Source organism: Coffea arabica, chromosome 11c (assembly GCF_036785885.1).
Source record: "Coffea arabica cultivar ET-39 chromosome 11c, Coffea Arabica ET-39 HiFi, whole genome shotgun sequence".
Taxonomy (NCBI): Eukaryota; Viridiplantae; Streptophyta; class Magnoliopsida; order Gentianales; family Rubiaceae; genus Coffea; species Coffea arabica.
Genome location: NC_092330.1, coordinates 19,133,459 through 19,154,661, shown reverse-complemented (window position 1 = coordinate 19,154,661; position 21,203 = coordinate 19,133,459).

Below are 21,203 nucleotides of genomic sequence, written 5' to 3'. Positions count from 1 at the left end.
TTTAGCGAGCTATGAAGATTTCAGCAATTTCCAACTTTCTTGCTGCAGTTTTCTTAGCAATCTATTGAATACAGGTATTCATACAAACTAACACAAGACTGGACATTTCCTAAACTAAACAGCCATAGCCATGGTAGTTCAAAAAACAACAGCAAAAAGAAGAAAAATGCGGTCTGGCCGAATAGACAAAACTGCAGAAGAATTTCTGCTGTGAACTTTGCAGCTCATTTCATGCGGTTGGGTCCGTATAAAAACTCTAACAACCTATTATCTCATCAGCCCCAACCCACATAATCCTCACTCATTGATCAACTGAGAGAAACCAGGCCAAGAAAGCAAGAACAACCACTAAAATGCAGCAAGAACTTCATTATTTTTGTTTGAAAACATTAAGCTACAACATTCAAGAAAGCAACTCATCATGTATCAGATGTTTTCACTTCAAAACTAACACCTCAGCTACACAAGACGGGGAAAAAAAACAATGGCAAAAGAAACATCAAAAGTAAACATGATAAGGTTATGGAACAAGTTCAATAAACCAACAGCTAAAAGGTTTGACAATTCATGCATCTTCTTAGCAGAAATCTAGTTTCCTAAACTGCAATTTCTGAGTTTCATGCCAACAAATTCAAACAAGTACCAAACTTCCAACCCAAACCAACAATCAAAAATCGAATCTTGTAGTTTACATTCCTAAGATTTCTCAGACCTAACTTGCACACACAAACAAGGACCAAAGACGCCACCTTTAGTTCATCGATTACATGTGCAAGAAATGCTATCTGTTCATGGCTTTTTGATTGAATTCTTATTTCAGATGAGCAAAAGGGACAGCCATCAAGCTTATCAACAACACAACAACATCACCAAGCAATACTCACAGTCATCGTCATCAAACGTCGGCAACCACAGCAACTTAGCAAAGGAAAATCCGGATAGAGAAAGCAACAAATGAACAGATGATGTTAGCTTTTGGGTGGAACCATACCTGAAAACTGTTGGGAACTGGATTTGTGTGAGATAAAATGAAGAGATGCCACCTGGGTGTTGGTCACGAAATCAAGAAAATATGCGCAGATGGAGCAGCGACGAGGACTGCGTTTCTTTGGGTTTGGAGACGTTTTCCAACTGGTTTCCGCAGCTCTTTCTTCTTCCCAAAATCTCCTCTTTTTTCCACAGTCTTTTCCTTCCTCTCTCAGATTCTTGTTCTTTCCCAGCCAGCCTTGAAACTTTTCCTCCCAGATTCCCTTAGCCTGAAACCCTTGTTCTTTTCTCTTTCGCCCGAGACTTCATCCCATTTCTTTCTTTTCTTTTCTTCGTTTCTTTCTACTCGTAACCTTCCTCAATCTCTCTTTTTCCCCTCGGTCTATCCCTCTCACTCTTCCCGTTGCTCTTCCTTTCCCTGTTTTTCCTCTCAACCTCTCTCACTCTTATCTCTATCCCCTACCCCAGATTCTCACAGCCGCCGTTTTTCCTTTAGCTTTTTCAGCCGTCAACAGATCCTCTCTTTCTCTTGCTTCACCGTTCCTCCTTGCTTCTCTTTTTTTTCCATTGCTACTCTACCTCTCAAAACCCTAGCCGCCGTTGCTCTCTCCCTAGCCCTTTTCTTTTCCCTCTGTGTTTTCCTCCTTTCCCTTGCAGCCATCCCCCTTTTCTTGCCGTTTCTCTTTGCTTTTATATAGGGAACCATAACCCCTAAACCCTCACTTCAAAGGTGAGGATGAAGGGTTGGTTCCCCCCCATATCCTCAGCCATCGATTTGCCAGAAAATGGTATATGTTTTCACGCTGCTGCATGCGGCTCTTTTTCCCTTTTTTTTTTCACTCACTTAACTAATCAGCAATAATACAAAATAACAAAGCTTAAATAAAAATGTACAAAACTAGTAACAAAAGATAAAACAAAAAGCTAAGATTTTTCCTCTGCTTGATTAATGATTTTTCCTTTTTTTCGATTAATTCTACGCTAAAATGGCTAAAAATGAAAAACTAAAAACTAAAAGTAAATAAAAACTAACATGACAAATAAAAATAAAAATAAATGAAACTACACTAAAAATTTGGTGTCTACAGTTTGCCCCTCTTTGTCTGAGTTTTGAAAAAACTTGAGACAAAGACGTAGACATCAAATACTTACCTGTGTTATTCGGCTGCAGCTACTCGAGTGACTGTCGTTATTGAAACGAGGACTGACCTCTTTAATGAGAACTTGAAAATGGGGCTGACCCAGACGGAAAATTTAAACGGGACTGACCCGAACAAGAAATTTAAAAATCATGCAATGAAGTGAAATGAAACGTTAGTGAGACTGACCTATGTCTAATGATAAGATGAAAATGCGCACTAGTGAGATTAACCCATGTTTAGTGGCTGTGATGAATGAAATGCTCACTAGTGGGACTGACCCATGTTTAGTGGCCGTGAAAATATAACGCACACTGGTGGGACTAACCCATGTTCAGTGGCAATGAAATGCACGCTAGTGGGACTAACCCATGTTTAGCGGCGATGCAAATGAAGTGCTCACTAGTGGGACTGACCCATGTTTAGTGGCAATGAAAAACTGAAGTGCTCACCGGTGGGACTAACTCATGTTCAGTGGTAATGAAAATGAAGTGCACGCTAGTGGGACTGACCCATGTTTAGCGGCGATGCAAATGAAGTGCTCACTAGTGGGACTGACTCATGTTTAGTGGCAGTGAAACTGAAGTGCTTACTGGTGGGACTGACCTATGTTCAGTGGCAATGAAAATGAAGTGTACGCTAGTGGGACTGACCCATGTTTAGCGGCGATGCAAATGAAATGCTCACTAGTGGGACTGACCCATGTTTAGTGGCAATGAAACTGAAATGCACACTAGTGGGACTGACCCATGTTTAGCGGCAATGAAAATGAAACGCACGCTAGTGGGACTAACCCATGTTTAGTGGCAGTGAAACTGAAATGCACACTATTGGGACTGACCCATGTTTAGCGGCAATGAAAATAAAATGCTCACTGGTGGGACTGACCCATGTTCAGTGGCAGTGAAATGAAAGGCTCACTAGTGGGACTGACCCAACGGCTAGTGGCAGAATAAAAGAAATGCTGGTATGTATGAAGAAACTGTATAAGACTTGCTCGAAAAATTATCCAAAAATTTACCCCAGTGTGATGAATTGGTCAATGGGATTAAACCCGAGCCTGCCTTTGACAAATTGGTCAGTGGGATTACACCCGAACCTGTCTTGGATAATCGGTCAGTGGGATTACACCCGAGCCTGTTGTAAGAATCGGTCAGTGGGATTGAACCCGAACCTGCCGTAAGAATCGGTTAGTGGGATAACACCCGAGCGTGCCACTCACTTGATCATTTTCTTGGTCAGTGGGATCAACACCCGAGCCTGCCATACGCTTGGTCATTCATTTGGTCAGTGGGATAGCACCCGAGCCTGCCTTAATAACGGGTCAGCGGGATTGAACCCGAGCCTGCCTTGAGAATTAAAACACACACATCAGTGAAATAAACTCAATGCTAACGGTGGTAGAAGAACAGAAACACACACGTTAGTGAGATAGACTCGATGCTAACGGTGGAGAAATCAGTGAATTAAATGTGGTTGTCAAGAATGGGAAATAGAAGGGTGCGCGGCGGGCGCTGAAATTTCATCAACAAGAAATTGAAATTTGTCAAGGAACAAGAAATTAAATTCAAGTTTGATTTTTAAGAATCTTTTCAAAAATAATTTGCCCAAACTTCTACCAATTATCGTGCAACCGATCAATTGATTTGCATTACGGCATGATTGCTCCTCCTTGAGGCCTTGATTCGTAAGATTCCGACTTACGCTTCTTCGTCGATTTCAGCCATGAGTACCTGCACAGGGGGCTTGCCAAAGTACAACATGCACTTTATTTTAAAATATTGCAACTACTACTCATGGAAAGAGCAGTGTGATTGATTTGAAAGTCTTGCTTGACTTGTTGACAAAATCCTCAAATGGACTATAAAAAATTTGCCCCGGTGTGGGCTCCTTTGATTGCAAAAATTTGTTCAGATGATTCTCCATTTATTTGAACAAAGAGAAATCGCACTTTCTAAAACTTAGAAAGTAATCATATGTACAATGTGAAGAAATTTGAACGTTGAGTTTGAACTTATGCAAAAATTTCATGATGAATCTCTCAGAATAACACCAAATTACAGAAGATTTCTTCCTCACCTTTAGCATCTGTGCTTAGAGTAGCGGGTCACCACTTCTTGTTGGCTCATCTTTCAGGACCAATCAAGTGGGGTATTATTTTTGATTTGAAAATGGGAGGTCAAGGTTTGTCTTATTCTTTTGCCCAAATTGTATGTAATCCCTTCAATACCACATCTTAGTGAAAGCAAAGAGCTTGTCACCCTTATTTCTTAAGAAAACGTAGTCAACATATAAGTTTTATAAGCTTGCAACAATATGGGTAGAAATGATAGCTAAACATGTGAAAACTAGTTATACCCTTATGATCACAAATGATTGACTTCTTATGAGCATAATCCTCACTTTGGGTTGCCATGAAGGATAAGTCAGCGATGGACTTTATAAGCTTATAATGTGGCTTGAAAACGATAGTTAAAGAATAAGACTTTCAAGGACATTGCACCGAAAATCGCATTTTTTCCAAAATTGTCCATATTTTGAACTCAAAGATCTCAGACTTTGTTTGCATTTTCTCATCATTCACCAAGGACTTTAGCGTCGAATCTTTTTGCATTTTTCTATGCATTCATTTTGCTTGCCTTTTCTTTTCTTTTCAAATGTGCCCTTACGGATTTTCACATGATGAGCAGTGTCAACCTCATCTAATCAATTCAGAAATACATCTAAAAAATTTCTCGGCATCAATATATGAGCATCACTTGCCAATTAGAAAATTTCTTGATAGAGAAATTGCAAAGAACAGAAGTCAGGGCTTCCGACTTTTGTAATGGGGTCAGGTGGGGTGCTTAGAAAGGTTAAGGCTTGAAAGCGGATTTCAAAAACGGTTTGAATGCCCTGAGATAGCATTATTACGCCAACCCTGTTTTAGGGTTAAATCAGAACTTGCCCCTGTTTATTCTCAATTGAGACTCTTTTCTCTTTCATTTTGTTCTCTTTTGTCGACCTTCTGCCATTCTTTTGAACTTTTCAAAATTTGCCCCAGTTCATGTTCAATTGAGGTTCTCTTTTCTCTCTTTGTCTTTTGATTTTGTTGCCTTTTCACTTTTCACCTTTTGAGACTTTGCTTCTTTTTCAACTCAAACTTGCCCCAGTGTGGGGTTTGTGATTCTCAGGGGTTGCCAAACGAAGTATTTTATTCTGAAGACTCAAAAGGGATAATTAGGGATAGAATGTTTGATTGGAAAAGAAGAGGGCTTGACTTTTAATCCGTTCCTTACATTAACTCTGAAAGGAAAATTTTCATTAATGCGAAAATTTTTTTTTTGCATGCATCTGAATCAATTAACCGAGGATGACTTCCATTCATCCACATCCGTGAAACATAGAGGATCCTCCGGATAACTTTTCTTTCTTTTATCTTTCTCTCTTTTCTTTTCTCTTTTTCTTCAAAATTGAAGCCCAGGTAGAATCAATTTTCCCCAATTTGCAATTCCCTCTTTCCTTTTAATTTTAGCATTTTTTTGCTTTTTCTCTTTTCTCTCTTTCCCCCGCAAAATTCTCCAATCTCCTTCCCCAATGTGGGGTGCGATCATAGGTGCCTTTGAAAAGAACCACCCATTTTAGCTTGAATGAGGATGCAAGGGATAAATAGTGTTTAGATCGTAGAAACGATGGCCAAAGCATCATTCTTACGCTTCATGACAACCAAAGTAAGGAAATGGTCCTTTTAATATTTGAAAATTTTTCAATGTAGGGTAATGATCATTAAGGCTCTTATTTGAAACGAAATCATTCTTTCAAAGGCTCAAATGGGAGATCAAATGATAAAATCTGTATGGGTAGAGAAACGAACGTTCGAAGTATCATTCCAAATTTCCAAAATAAACAAGGATAATGCACATTTTTGCTTTCACTTAGATGTGAATTGAATATAATTAGACACAATGGACATTTTTCAAGCAAAGATTACCCCAATTTGTAATTTATCAATCAATGTGACTGATTTTATTTTGGGGTTAAGTGAAGGAGAAAAGGTATCTCATTGGGCCTTTTGAGTGACCGCTCACCTTTCTTTTTTCCTTAAACTCTGAGCACTCTTATTGTATAGCTCGGATCACCAATTGAGTGTACGTAAGGATTTTAGAAAGCATACACTCGTGAAATTTCAGGCTGGAGGTTGAGAAAATCTCAATTTAGCTTTATTTCCCAAAATTCATCATGAAATCTCCGATGAGCAAAAGAATGAAATGTACATGAATACAATAATTATCCAAAACTTTATTGCTGAAAAAGTTTAAAACAAAATTTCTCGTTCAATTATAATACAAATGAGAAGGGAAAAACTTCTAAAGAGTTCCACATATATACACTTTTTGTCTCCTTTTCTTTTGGGCCGAAAATGTATTAACAAGTCAAATATATAGAATTTTTCTTTGAAAAACAATTATGAAATCTCTTAGAGGCTTTATCCTAACGCTTCCAAATAGATCCTTCATGTTTTCATCGCAGGGTCTGCCCAAGAGTCAAGTAATACTTTTCACACTTTCCGGATCAAAAATTGTTATCAGATATAGAAAAAATATTTTCACCTTATTGAAACATTTTTATGAATGCAGGGGGAGGGGAAAAAATAAAAGGAAAAAAAAACCCAGAGTTAGTAAGCAAATTTGCGAAATCGGTATGCATGTCCTATGGGGGGAACCCTTTTATGCCAAGGGTAGGCCTAGCATGAAAATGCAATCATCTAGGGTAGGCACCATACAATACCTGATGAATCCGATCAACTGATTGAGTGAAAAAATGATTTGAAAAAATTGGCCAATTGGAGTAAGAAGAGACATTTGTCTTAAAAGATGAGGACAAAATCCGAATGGATTGCTTACTTTGATCAACACATGATATGTGAAAGAGAGCTTACTTCTTGAAAGGATCGCAATGCCTCGACTAATTTATTCAGTGAACTTTAGATTTAAACCCTAAAAAGGAATAAGCAGATCAAGAGAATAGGATGAAATTGATGATTTATTCAAAAATTGACCGGATCACCTTTAAAAGTGTAAAATGGTCAAATGTATTGAATGAAATTTGATTATTTATTCAAAATTGAATGGACAACCTCAAAATGAATTAAACTACTCAAATGAATTAAATGAAATCAATTGATTAAGCGAAATGATGATTTATTCAAAATCGACCGAATTGTCCTAAAAATAGGTAAACTGGTAAAATGAATCGGATGATTTATTCAAAATTGACAAGATCACCCTAAAAAGGGTAAACTGGTCAAACGAAAATTGAATGAAACTGATGATTTATTCAAAATTGATTGAATTGACCTAAGAATGGGTAAACTAATCAAATGAATTAAATGAAATTGGTGGTCTATTTAAAATCGACTAGATTGCCCTAAAAATGGACAAATGGATAAAATAGACTAGATGAAATTGATGAATAAAATGGTCCAATGGAGGGAATTGAATTGACAGCTTATTTGAAAATCAATCTATCCACTGGTAGCTTCAAAAATTTATTGCGATGCATTAGTCTATGAGCCTTCTAAAATCAAATTTTGGCCTCAATTTATTTATCGTCTCAATAGCGAGGAATTACTTGTGAATTTCTTCAAATTAATGTCCTTTAAGCAAGGGATTTTTACCCATTTTGATAAAATGGCCAAATGGTGATTATTAGACGCTCATATTCCAAAGATCGCTCTTGAAAATGATCGGATCCTACCTTACCTCGTGCACTACCCCTTCGGATGGTACAAAATGTAAACGTGCAAGTTTTCTTGGATTAAGTATCCGAGACACGAGGTGGTTTATTTCTAACACGGGATCCCCTAAATGGCATTCCCTTTCCAGGGTTTTTGCATGATGCCAGTTTATTAAAGCGGTAAAATATGCAATTCGAAATGAAACGTGACCTAAGGAACCCTTTATATGCCAGGGTAGGCCTAAAATGATATGCCATTATTAATTTACAAATGCAATATACCAAAATTTTTAAACGTGCAATAGCCTATCTATAAGGGTAGGTCCTAAAAGAGGATCATGCCAGACCTCTTATTTCCTAACGTTTGTGAATGCAAAAGACAAGAGACAAGGAAACGTGAGTTCAACACATAACACGTTGGACAATTAGATAATATAAAAAGCAGCAAAGATAAATAAGGAAAGAGGGGTAGGATCCCTCCCCTCGTGCCTAGTGTTTTTAATAGGGTAAGGTCGACTCTACCCTAGGCAATTCTAAGATGGATGCATGAGGTTTGGTTCACTAATGCATCTAGACTCGATAAGGCTTCGGCTCCCAAGCCTTCAGACCTAAAGGCGAAGGGTCATCACTCTAGGACCTTCGGTTGGTGGCTCGAGTGATCCCTTAGGTAGCGCTATGGGCGCAGAGCACACCATCCGCTTACCCAAGGTAATCGATCCTAATCCTACAAGGAGGTGTGAGAAACGCCCACGAAAAAGAAAAAAAATGGGGTAAATAAGACTATGCATGCACGTATGAGGTGCTTTCTTATTGAGGGGAGGGATTGTACCATTATATGCGGTCGAAGGTTCTAGGGTGACTACTCCCCACCCAATAATGCAAACGCGATACAAATAAATCATCCATTCATTACATACATAGTGCACGAGAAGCGATTGTACGCGTGATAGATGCAAAAACCCAAATAAAGAGAAAAAAGAGAAAAAAGGAAAAGAAGAATGCAACCTACTACTCCATATGTGATATATATGAAGGTTAAAAGTAGAAAAGGTCGACTAAATCGGATGCTCGGACCCTCTAAGTCCCCAGTGGAGTCGCCAACTGTCGCGCCCCATTTTTTAAATAAAAGAAAAATAAATAAGCGAGTTTAGGAAAATGGCTTTTGATTTAATCTTTGATTGAAAAATGAATTTTTTAATTTAAGAGAAAATAAAATAAAAAAAACATGGGTCTAAATGGGACTTGAAAATGCGACGATTTTGACCCAAAATATAGTTTAAAAAGGATTTTTGAATGTAAAATAGAGTCGCCATTTGGTATATAGTTAAGGTGTACAAAGTCACCAAAAAATGAATTTTTAAAAGGAAAAGGTAGAAAGAAAACCCTTTTTAAAATGACTCCTAGTCTACGTAAACCAACGAAAAGGTTCGGGGGTCACATTTGACGAAGGGGAAGGCAAGGATAAAAATCCAAGGCACCCCTTTCGATCTAGCCAAGGCTAGTTGCGTGATTTAGTCAAAGATTTTCTTGTTTTAACCTTAAAATTTATCGCATTTGGATGTACTATATGAATGCATACCCTAGACCAAGGAGGGCATCGGGGGGACAAAATTTCTCTTCAAAGCTCGAATGGTACCAATCACATTAATTGTGACGCCCAATAATGACTCTCTGGAGAGGTCACGAATAATGCAAATCATGAGACTCAAAAGAAAGCAAAAGTAAAGTAAAGAAAATAATAATATACAAATGTGTATGACCTAAAGGAATGCATCATAATGGGTGCGGGGGACCTATACTCGTGACTTTCGATGTTCCCTTTAATAGAGGGAATACGAGCGTGCTAAGACTAGAAAAGCCAAACTCGTCCATATTCCATATTCGAGGGGTTATTCCCTAATCTAATCAAGCAAATGAACTAACCTAATTCTAACGCCTATATGAAATGCAAGACTAATGTCACGTTTCATACAAAAGGAGGAAGTAATATACATATAAGGGAAAATATGGGAAAAGGGGTGTACATATATAAGGAAAATGTCACGCAATATGGTGAAAGAGGCCCTAAAAAGTAAAGATATGCATGAGATGAAATGATTTATCACACAATCATGATCTAACGTGCGAAGGTTTCCTAAGGGCCAGCGTTGGACTAGCTCACATGTACGCTCTCTCACAAGCGTTGGACTTGCAAGAGCTCGAGGGGACAACCATGACTAGCATTGGACTAGCCACGGTTACGTGTGTTTGCATCCATCGTACATATATAAGTAAAGTGCATAATTAAAGCAAGTAGACATGTAAGCACGTAATTCACATAACACATAAGCATGCATATCTAGATGCCAAAACCTAAGAAAGCGATTAAACGCATAGCACCTAAGCATGCAAGACACATGAGGCAAATAAGGCCCTAACTATTACATTCGGGAGGAAGCCTACTACAATCTAAGAGGGGGAAAGGACTTATAAAAGTAAATCCTAACTATTACATTGACTAGCTAAGACATGTCTTTAAGAGAGGCGCCAAAACCTAGCTATTACAAATTGGGGTTCAAACGCCCTCAAATGACTTGCCAATTAAAGAAGGCGAAATAAAATGAAAGTGAAACAGGCAATTAAACATTAATAAAAATGAAAAGCGAATTAAAGCATGCATATTCACACATAACACATAGGAGCACGTAGGAGAAATAAATCAAGGAGATAGAGGTTACCTCCCTTGCAATGGTAATGAAATGAGAGAAATATTAGCTTCAAAACAATAAAAGGGTCAAGGCACCAAATAAATAATAAAATATAAACAAAATCACCAAATCCCTCCCAATTGCAACTTAAATGAATCAAATAATGCATAATTTCAAAGAAAAGTAAATTATTCGATCAAATTTCTAAAATAGAAAAACTACCAAGGACCCAATTGAAAATATTAACCAATCACTCAAGCCCAATTAAAACATTTTGAGAACTTCAAAGATCCAAGAGTAATAAAAAGGTCAAGTAATGGTTCCAATTACAATTATTTTAGGACCTATTGCAAGAAATTATAACATAATTTGGCTTTTGTAGCATTAAACACCAATCAAGGGGTTAAAGGGCAGTTTTTCATTTTTGTTTGCATGCAAACTTACGTAGAAGGACAATTTCTGCAACTGAAGCTTTCTACAACAAAAATGAATGTATGCTGCATTTTCATCTTCGACCATAGATTTCAGAAACTAACACAAACTTTGATCAAACTCTCTCAAACCAATGTCCAAACTTTGAATTAAACAAGACAACACACAACTTTGACATTCAAACCAGTAAAACACAGAAAGAAATGATGCAAAATCATGGAAACTTTCATGCAAAGCAACGTAGGAACACATTCTGCAACAAAGTTTCAGCAAGCTATGAAGATTTCGGCAATTTCCAACTTTCTTGCTGCAGTTTTCTTAGCAATCTATTGAATACAGGTATTCATACAAACTAACACAAGACTAGACATTTCCTAAACTAAACAGCCATAGCCATGGTAGTTCAAAAAACAACAGGAAAAAGAAGAAAAATGCGGTCTGGCCGAATAGACAAAACTGCAGCAGAATTTCTGCTGTGAACTTTGCAGCTCATTTCATGCGGTTGGGTCCGTATAAAAACTCTAACAACCTGTTATCTCATTAGCCCCGACCCACATAATCCTCACTCTGTGAAGACTCGTAAAAACTATTATTTTATGCTTAATTTTGCGGCTTAATAAATTATTTAATTGGATTTTTGCCACGAGGAATATTTTCTAGTCTTATTAGACCTAAATACATGGTAATATAACTTCGTTATATTTTTAAAATGATTCGTTCCAAAAATTAATTTCCTGGAGCGCGTTTAGTAAAAATAGTGAATAGTGCTTGGAGATTTTATCCGCGTAGGAGCACAATAAGCTTGGAATATTGGAGACTTGTAGGATGGTTCTAAAATAGGTAATCTTATGAATAAATACTCAAGTGATAGTTAGTAGTGCAATCGTTATAAGAATTTCTCGGAAGTTTCGCGTTATAACGTTAAATTTGACGGTACGCGTTTTCACACGCGCGACTTTATTTGAGGGACTTTAGACCCTTATTTCGGGACAATTAAGAGTGAATAATACTTACATGAATATAAATGTATTGGAGGTTCAGTGCACTAGTGAATCAAACGTGCGAGAAAATCGAGCCCTAATCGCGCCAAACACGCCCTAATAAGAGTTGACTTTGGAGTGAATGTGCACTACTCATTTAATCTTCTCTTGGAAGCTAAAAGAAATCTGATCACTCTCCATCTTCTCTCACTAAGCAGCCGGCCACAACCTCGTCTCTCACTCACTCTCTTGCTTCACAAATTTCTTCACTAAATCAACCCAAAACCTCAACCAATCTTCACCAAACTTGGAGATCATCTAGCAAACTACTTGGAGGCTGGATTTAGCTAACAAAAAGGGCTGCATTTTCACGGTTTCTTGGAGCCTTGAGGACCAAAAATTTCTGGGTTAAGACACTAAGGAGGTATAACTTCATCCTACACCTTAAGCTTGGGTTATGATGGTAGAAATGCATCTTTAAGCTATTGCATGTGTATGGATGGCTTGATATGGTTGTAAAATGTGAAAGTGGGCTCTTTGTATTCCCACACTTGGGTTGTTGTTGCTGATTAGATGATTAATGTTGGATTTAATGGTAGTTTAGTGGTTATAATGATGGATTTATGGAGTATTATTGTTGGAAACTCAAAGTTGAGGTCATGACAAGAAATTTCCGAAACTACCCCTGTTTTGTTTGGCCACTACAAGGCTAATTTTTGGTGATTTATTGGCATGAACCTGATGTTTATATGTTATACTATATGTGTAAAAATTTTCGTTGGAAAACATTAACGTTTGGATGGGCAAATGAATTTATTCGTGAACTAGGCAAGCTGGAAAATCATTTTCGGATAACCCTGTCCAGCGGTAGCATTTTGGCCATAACTCTGTCCTCGGGTGTCGAAATCAAGTGCCGTCGGTGGCGTTTGAAACTAGACATTCCTGGCTTTAATTTGAGATAAAATTCACCTTCGTATTCTTTGTGAGTGATCCGAACCAAATGTTTTAAGTTAGCTGTCCTGTCTCTCGGATTTGCTGGAATGGCTTGTAGAGGCAGCAACTTGAGGCTCAATTTTGAGCTGGTTGCTTGCCGAATTTCAGAACATTTCCTTCTGTGAACTTTTAGTCCTATGAATGTATTTTCTAACGCCATAAACCGTGCCTCATTCTGAGTTAAATTGATTGAGTTGTGACTAAAACAAGAGGACTGCCCTGTTTTGGAAAAACATAGTATTTGGACTGATTTGGGGAAAAACTTGGGAATGATTTTTATTAATTGAAGTCTTGATGCTCATCACTTACCAAAGGTATCATGAATGTATCATAGACCTTTATTTCACAAATGAACCATGGTTGGATAGTTTTCATGGTTAAACGATTTGAATTTGGAAATGGAAGTCAAAAGGCAGATTGCCTTAGAATTTTTCCTAAACTTTGGTTGACTAATTAACTATCTTTCCGAAGGTATTTTTCCCTGAAATTTGATAAAGCTGTACCTTTCATATGGGAGTAAAATACTGCCAATTTTGGTACCAATCCAAGTTCGTTTCGATACCCAATTAAATTCCTAGTGTTGGAGGTTCAAATCTGGAAATTCTTCTCCAGTCTTGAATTTCCCTAACTTCGAGCTACCGTATCTCGGTACTCGAAACTCCGATTCTTGATCCGCTTGTTTTGTTATAAACCTCACTTGCAACACTACTTGAGTTACAAATTTCAGAGGCTGGTTTGCAACGTGTGAATCGTACCGAATTTCCAAAGTTGGCCGAAATCCAACTTAATTCTGCCTTGTACGCCGAACCTGTACCTTCAAGCTCATTTTTGAGTACTTTCCCTTTAGATTCGTGGAAAGGTGTCTTCTAAGAACTTTTAACACTTTCCAAAAGGTTTCCAACGGTATAAAGTTTTCCAGTTTTGGGCTTATATCGAGAGAGATACGAATTTTCAAAGATTTAGGATAAAACTGAAATTTCTCAAATTTCAAGGCAAAGGAGTTTTTCCAAAACTCTTAATTCTCTTGGTATTATTCAAACGTTTTGCCCTCGATTTTCATGATAAAAACTCAAATAATATTGTACATAATAAAAGGCAAGTTGAACCTCGATTTACGTGTAATTGAGGTTCCTTTTGCGAAATAATCCTTAGATTGTACTAGTGTACAATCTTCTTGATAAGTGGGTTAATTGTGTGATTATCCACTATTAATTGCCAGGCGCACAAGGAGACCTTCAAGAGGATCTCACAGTGGACACTTGAACTTCCAGAAAATAATTCTTATTGAATTGCTCGGTGAGTGTTAAGTGTGTGAATCCTTGATACTTGCTTATTTGTAGTAATTGTTGGAAGTTTTAACAATAAGGGCGGGTGTGTACTTTATCACACTCGTTCTAATTTCTAATGAATGAATGAAATGCATTGAATGAATGAATGAAATGCAATGTTATGTCATGAATGCATGTGTCGTGAGAGTGAACCTCCTCGACTTTCAAATGAATGGGGGACGCCCAAACTCATAGGCCGACCTTGGACTCGAGCCGGCAATGGGCTTGGTCGGGAACTTGGGCGAGCCATGAGATATATATATATAAGCTCGACCTAATGAGAGGTCCTGCTTGGCATACTCGTGGAATATCGCCTTATAAATGACTTGTGGGCCCTTGAGGTGTACGGTGGATGGAGGGAAGTAAGTGGTGATCTACGGAAATGGAAATACCGACCCGGTTGACAGGAGGGTCAACGCGGGAAGGTATACGAATGACATCGGCAGAGCGAGTGGAACTTAGCTCCTGAGAGCTACTATATCCTTGAATTGTTTCTGATTACTTTTCCTGTTCGAATAATTGATTATTGAAAGGACATGGTTTATTTGTTAAATTTGGAATTGCTATTTGAACAAAGTGCTTGCATGTGTGTTTTTGGCCTCATGAGCGTTTAGCTCACCCTATAGTTTTGTTTTCCTTAACAGGACCGAATCTTGGAGAAGTATGGAGAAACCCTTCGTTGTACTTTTGTTAAGACTCCTGCTATATTTTGACTAGGCCTTGGTTTGAGTTGTACTTTTGGAATTGAAATGTAAAAGTTTGGGCCCTGACATGTATTTTGAATTTAAGACGTATTGTGATTTCCGATGTAATGGTTACATGTTAAGTGACTTGTTAAGCTTAAACGCTTCCGCACTATTTGTATTCATGTTTCTCTCTCTTCGAAATGTTTTGTTCAGATTTAAATTGAATGAAATTGCTTGAGTCCTGGCGAGAGCTGGGCAGGCGTCCGCGGATACCCTTTGGTCCGCCTTAGGGAGATGTGGGGCGTCACACACTCATTGATCAACTGAGAGAAACCAGGCCAAGAAAGCGAGAACAACCACTAAAATGCAGCAAGAACTTTATTATTTTTGTTTGAAAACATTAAGCTACAACATTCAAGAAAGCAACTCATCATGTATCAGATGTTTTCACTTCAAAACTAACGCCTCAGCTACACAAGACAGGGACAAAAAACAATGGCAAAAGAAACATCAAAAGTAAACATGATAAGGTTATGGAACAAGTTCAATAAACCAACGGCTAAAAGGTTTGACAATTCATGCATCTTCTTAGCAGAAATCTGGTTTCCTAAACTGCAATTTCTGAGTTTCATGCCAACAAATTCAAACAAGTACCAAACTTCCAACCCAAACCAACAATCAAAAATCGAATCTTGTAGTTTACATTCCTAAGATTTCTCAGACCTAACTTGCACGCACAAACAAGGACCAAAGACGCCACCTTTAGTTCATCAGATTACATGTGCAAGAAATGCTATCTGTTCATGGCTTTTTGATTGAATTCTTATTTCAGATGAGCAAAAAGGACCGCCATCAAGCTTATCAACAACACAACAACATCACCAAGCAATACTCACAGTCATCGTCATCAAACGTCAGCAACCACAACAACTTAGCAAAGGAAAATCCGGACAAAGAAAGCAACAAATGAACAGATGATGTTAGCTTTTGAGTGGAACCATACCTGAAAACTGTTGGGAACTGGATTTGTGTGAGATAAAATGAAGAGATGCCACCTGGGTGTTGGTCACGAAATCAAGAAAATATGCGCAGATGGAGCAGCGACGAGGACTGCGTTTCTTTGGGTTTGGAGACGTTTTCCAACTGGTTTCAGCAGCTCTTTCTTCTTCCCAAAATCTCCTCTTTTTTCCATAGTCTTTTCCTTCCTCTCTCAGATTCTTGTTCTTTCCCAGCCAGCCTTGAAACTTTTCCTCCCAGATTCCCTTAGCCTGAAACCCTTGTTCTTTTCTCTTTCGCCCGAGGCTTCATCCCATTTCTTTCTTTTCTTTTCTTCGTTTCTTTCTACCCGTAACCTTCCTCAATCTCTCTTTTTCCTCTCGGTCTATCCCTCTCACTCTTCCCGTTGCTCTTCCTTTCCCCGTTTTTCCTCTCAACCTCTCTCACTCTTATTGTCACGCCCCACTTTTTGAAATGAGTGTGGAAGTAGTGTGTGTGAGATATGTATGTGAACGTGTGAAAGTGAAAAATAAAGGCCGTGGGATTGTGAAATGCGACGGTTTGGCCAAACAAAGTTCAAAAAGGGTTTTTGAATAAAAAACGGAGTCGCCACTTGGTATAGAGTTAGGGTGTGTAGACACCAAATTTTAAATAATTTGTATGTGGCATCTAATTCATGTTTTGTTTTAGATTGTCTGCATTTTAGTTGTTATTTTATTTTTATTCATTTTACCTTTTTATTTGTCTTTTATTTGCTAATTATTTTTAGTTTTATTTGTCATATTAATTTGGTTCACGTTTTAGCTTTAGTTTTAGTTTTAAGTTTTAACGTAAAATTTGTGAGAAAAAAGAGAAAAAATGGTTCACCAAATACGTTCATTTCTCTTAAATTCAATCTTTTGGCATTTTGTTTATTTTTGTTAATTTATTTTGAAAAAAGGGAAAAATGGAAAATGATGCAAAATGAGAAAAATGAAAAAAAAAGGGGAAAAATGGAAAGTTGCGTTTTTTTGTTGTTGTTGTTTCTAGTTTATTTTTATCCAATGTTAATTAAGTTGTTTTCGTTATTATTATTATTATTATTATTATTGTTATTATTATTATCATTTCTGTTTAATTAATTAATTGGTTTAAAAAAAATTATTATCGCGGCATGCACGCTGCAATTTTTTGTAGCGTGCAAAGCACAATTTCAGAAGCATCATCGGATGGCTAGAGGTGAGGGCAAGGACAAGCCCTTCATCCTCACCATTGGGGTGAGGGTTTATGGATGAGGGAGTCCCATATAAATAGGAAAAGAAGACAGCAGCCGGGGGGGATTGAGAGAGGATACGGAAGATAGAATGCTGACGGCTAAAAAACCAGAGGGGGCGGGAGTTGGTGGTGGAGTAAAAGAAAGACTGAGAGAGAGTGAAAGAGAGGGAACTGAGAGGGAAGGAGCGGCTGAACTGAAAATTCGGAGAGACAACATCTGGGAAGTGAGGGAGCTAGAAGGAGAGTGGGTCGGCTGCAAACTAGATAGGAAAAACATCAAAAGGAAAGGAACAACAGAGGGAGAGGGAGCTGACGGCTGAGGGCTCCAGGAAGAATCTGAATAGCAAGGAGGGAAGAAAAGGTTTCTGGTTCGATTGAGCAAAGGAAAAGAATCAGGAGGTGCAGCTGCAAGAAAGCTAGAGAAACAAACAAAGATTTCATCTTTTGGAATACATCAAGCTTCGGTCAAGGATCAAAGGTAACATTTTTTACTTTGGACTGGTTTATAAGTTGCTGAATCATGTGTGAATGCTGAAAGTCTTGGTCTTTACACTCGATTGTGTCCTCCATACAAGTTCTATCTATGAATCTGGTTTGAGTTTTATGGGAAATGCATAATTTATGGCCGAATTTGAGAATAGGTCGTGTAAAGTTTTGTTTTTGTTTTGAAGAGATGGATGCTTTCTTGGGTTTTGTGGGTTGCATATGTCCTGAATTCCATTGTTAGATTATGAAAAGAAAAATGGTGGCTGGAAAATGGATTTTTTATCTGTTGAATGTGTTTGTTGCGTGATTTGTGTTAACTGGAGTCCTGCGGAAGTAGTGGGTATAATTGTATTTCCATCTGCATTCATGTTTCACGGCTGTTTCCTGCCTGTTTGAGAGCTGGAAATTGCAGAAATTTCTGGAGTTTGCTGACAGATTTGATTGCCGAAAGTTTACTTCTTCTGTAACTGGCATGAAGTTGGCTGCAACAAGCTGAAGTCCTTTGGTTTGTTGCAGCAGCATGGGTCAAATCCTGTTTTGAAATTTTGGAGTTTACGATTTCTTTGATCTTTGGCTAAGTGCATCTTGGACATGTTGGTTGCAAGTTCCATTTTCTCTGTTGAGAATTGCATTCCCTGCCATGGTAATGAACCAAACCTGGAAAATTGCAGCAAGCTTTGATTGTGGAATGTTTCTTCGTTGCCTTGCATGCATTCCTTCATGAATTAACATAGTTTCCTCACATGATTTTGCTTGCTTGGATTATGGTAGCTGTGCAGTTGTTAATTAGTTCAAAGCTTGGAAGATTGATTAAGAAGTTTTGTAATCTATTTTTGGCTGCCGAGGTTTCAAAGCTTAGGAAGCAAATTGCAGAAAATCTTGCTGCATTCTTTCTTCCTTTGCTGTTTAGTTTTGTTTTCTTGATGGTTAACAGCTTCAATTTTTGTTGTAATCTTGCAATGAAGTTGAATGTTTAGTCAATGATTGATGGTAGAAATCCTGGCATTGGATGAACCTATTTGCATGATAAGATGGAAGGAAATTCACGGCAGAATTGGTGCAGAAAAATGGTTCTTCTACGTAGCATGCATGTAATTGCTCCTGAATTTTTGCCTTTTGATCCCCCAAGTTTCCCTTTGTGGCACCGAGGCCCCATTATATTTTAATTTCTTGCAATTGAGTCCTAAAGAATTTGCAATCTGAATCATGACTTGACCTTTTCATCACTCTTGAACCTTCGAAATGCTTAAATGTTCTATTGGGCTCACATGACTGATTAACGTTTGTAATTGGATCCCTTTTATGTGATTTTACCTTGATGTTTTTTTTTTATAATAAATTGTGGACCACTTTTAAGGGATTTCTAGGATAAAATCATGAAGGCTTAATAATTTGGGAGGAATTCATAGTCTTGGTTTCATTTGATTCAGTCTTTCTTAGATAATTTTGTTATTTAATCATAACAAATAATTTCTATGAATAGTTTTTTTTCTCTTTTGTGATTGTTGCATTTGATGATGATGGATTTCCCCTTAAGCATTTCAATTTAGCACTCCATTTTAGATTCTTGAGACCTTTTTATTTGAGATCGAGTTTTGCTTGCACGTGCATGATCCATTCCATATTTGATTTTCGTTTCGTGTTTAATTTCCACTTTTGTGTTTAATGGTTGTTTCATGTGATTATTTGATAATTAAAGTGGTACCTTGACCTTTTTATTATTTTGGAGGGTGAATTAGTAATTCCGCTTCATTAGGGCATTGATTCAAGGGAGGTACACTCTATCCCTCATCTCGGCCTTGTTTGACCATATGTGACCTACGTGTTATGTGAATATGCATGTCTATTTCGCTTTCCTAGCATTTCTTTAATTTCTTTTATTTATGTCATTTACTTTTGTTTTTTTTTATTTAAGTTATTCTTTATGGGGTATGTGTACACCTCTTGGCTTGTAATAGTTAGGGATTCAATTATTTTATTCCCTTTCCCCCTTTTTAGATTGTAGTAGGGTCCCCCTAATGTAATAGATAGGGCTTGGAGGAGCATTCAATGAAGACCTATCGAAGACGTGTGCCTAGCTAGCAAATGTAATAGTTAGGGTTTTAATTGTCTTATGTGTCTTGCATGCTTAGTTGCTACGTGTTAATTTGCTTTGTTAGGGCCTTGCATCTAGTCGAGCATGCTAAATGTTATGTGCTATGTGTTTACGAGTGTTTGGCATATCTACTCGCTTTCCATGGCCATGAATGAATGTGATGGATGAATGTACGTTTTCACTAGTCCAACGTTAGTCGGAATTCATAGAATGGGCTAGTCCGACGCTAGACCCTTAGAGATTTCCCCTCGTTAGTACATGTTTGCATGTTCATTACATGTCATGCATTCTTTTTAGTTTTTATCATTTTTCATGCCCCTCGAACCCCTTTTCCCTCCATTTTAGGATTTTTGCATTTCATGCTAGTTATAGGGTTCATTTGCTTGAGAGTCCCCTTAAATATGGGATATAGACGAGTGTGGCTTTTTCTAAGCCTTAGCACGCTTGTATTCCCTCTATAAAAGGGCAAATTGAGTCACGATTTAGGTCTCCCCGTACCCAATATGCATACATTCCCTAGGATCATGCATCCACTCTACCATTTTATACTCTTATCACACTTTCATTTTTTTCCTCCCATCTTGCACATGTGCACCTTTATATTTTCACTTGCACACGAGCACTTTTGTCATTACTTGCACACATGCACTTCATATTATCATTTCACATACCGCACCTTGCCCACTCACGTGCACACTCTCACTTACACATTATTGTCTTTTATTACTTTTTCAAACTCATGCCTTCATATTGCATACATGCATTCCATTCATTTGCATCCCACTTGCATTATTCGTGACTCCTTCAAAGGATCGTTATTGGGCTTCACAATTAATGTGATTGGCACCACTCAACCTTTGAAGAGAAATTTCCCCCAATACCCCTAGGTCTAGGGTTTGCATTCATGTAGTGCATCCAAATGTAATAAATTCTTTGATTAAAACAAGAAAATCTTTGATTAAATCATGCAACTAGCCCTGGCTAGGTCAAAGGGGTGCCTTGGATTTTATCCTTGCCTTCCCCTTTGTCAAATGTGACTCCCGAACCTTTTTCTTTGATTTACGTGGACTAGGAGTCGTTTAAAAGGGGTTTCTTCCTCCTTTTTCCTATTTTTCCTCAAAAAACAAAAAAATCTTTTTTTTGGTGACTTGGTACACCTTAACTCATTACCAAGTGGCGACTCCGTATTTTGTTTCAAAAAACCCTTTTTAAACTATAATTTCGGGTCAAATCGTCGCATTCTCAAACCCCCATTTAGACCCATTTTTCTTTTAAATCACAATTCATTTTTCAATCACAAATTGAATCAAAAAATACATTTTAAACCATTTATTTATTTCATCAAAAAATGGGGCGCGACAGTTGGCGACTCCACTGGGGATATTCGAGAGTCCGAGCAAATTTGATTTAATCAATCTTTTTCTT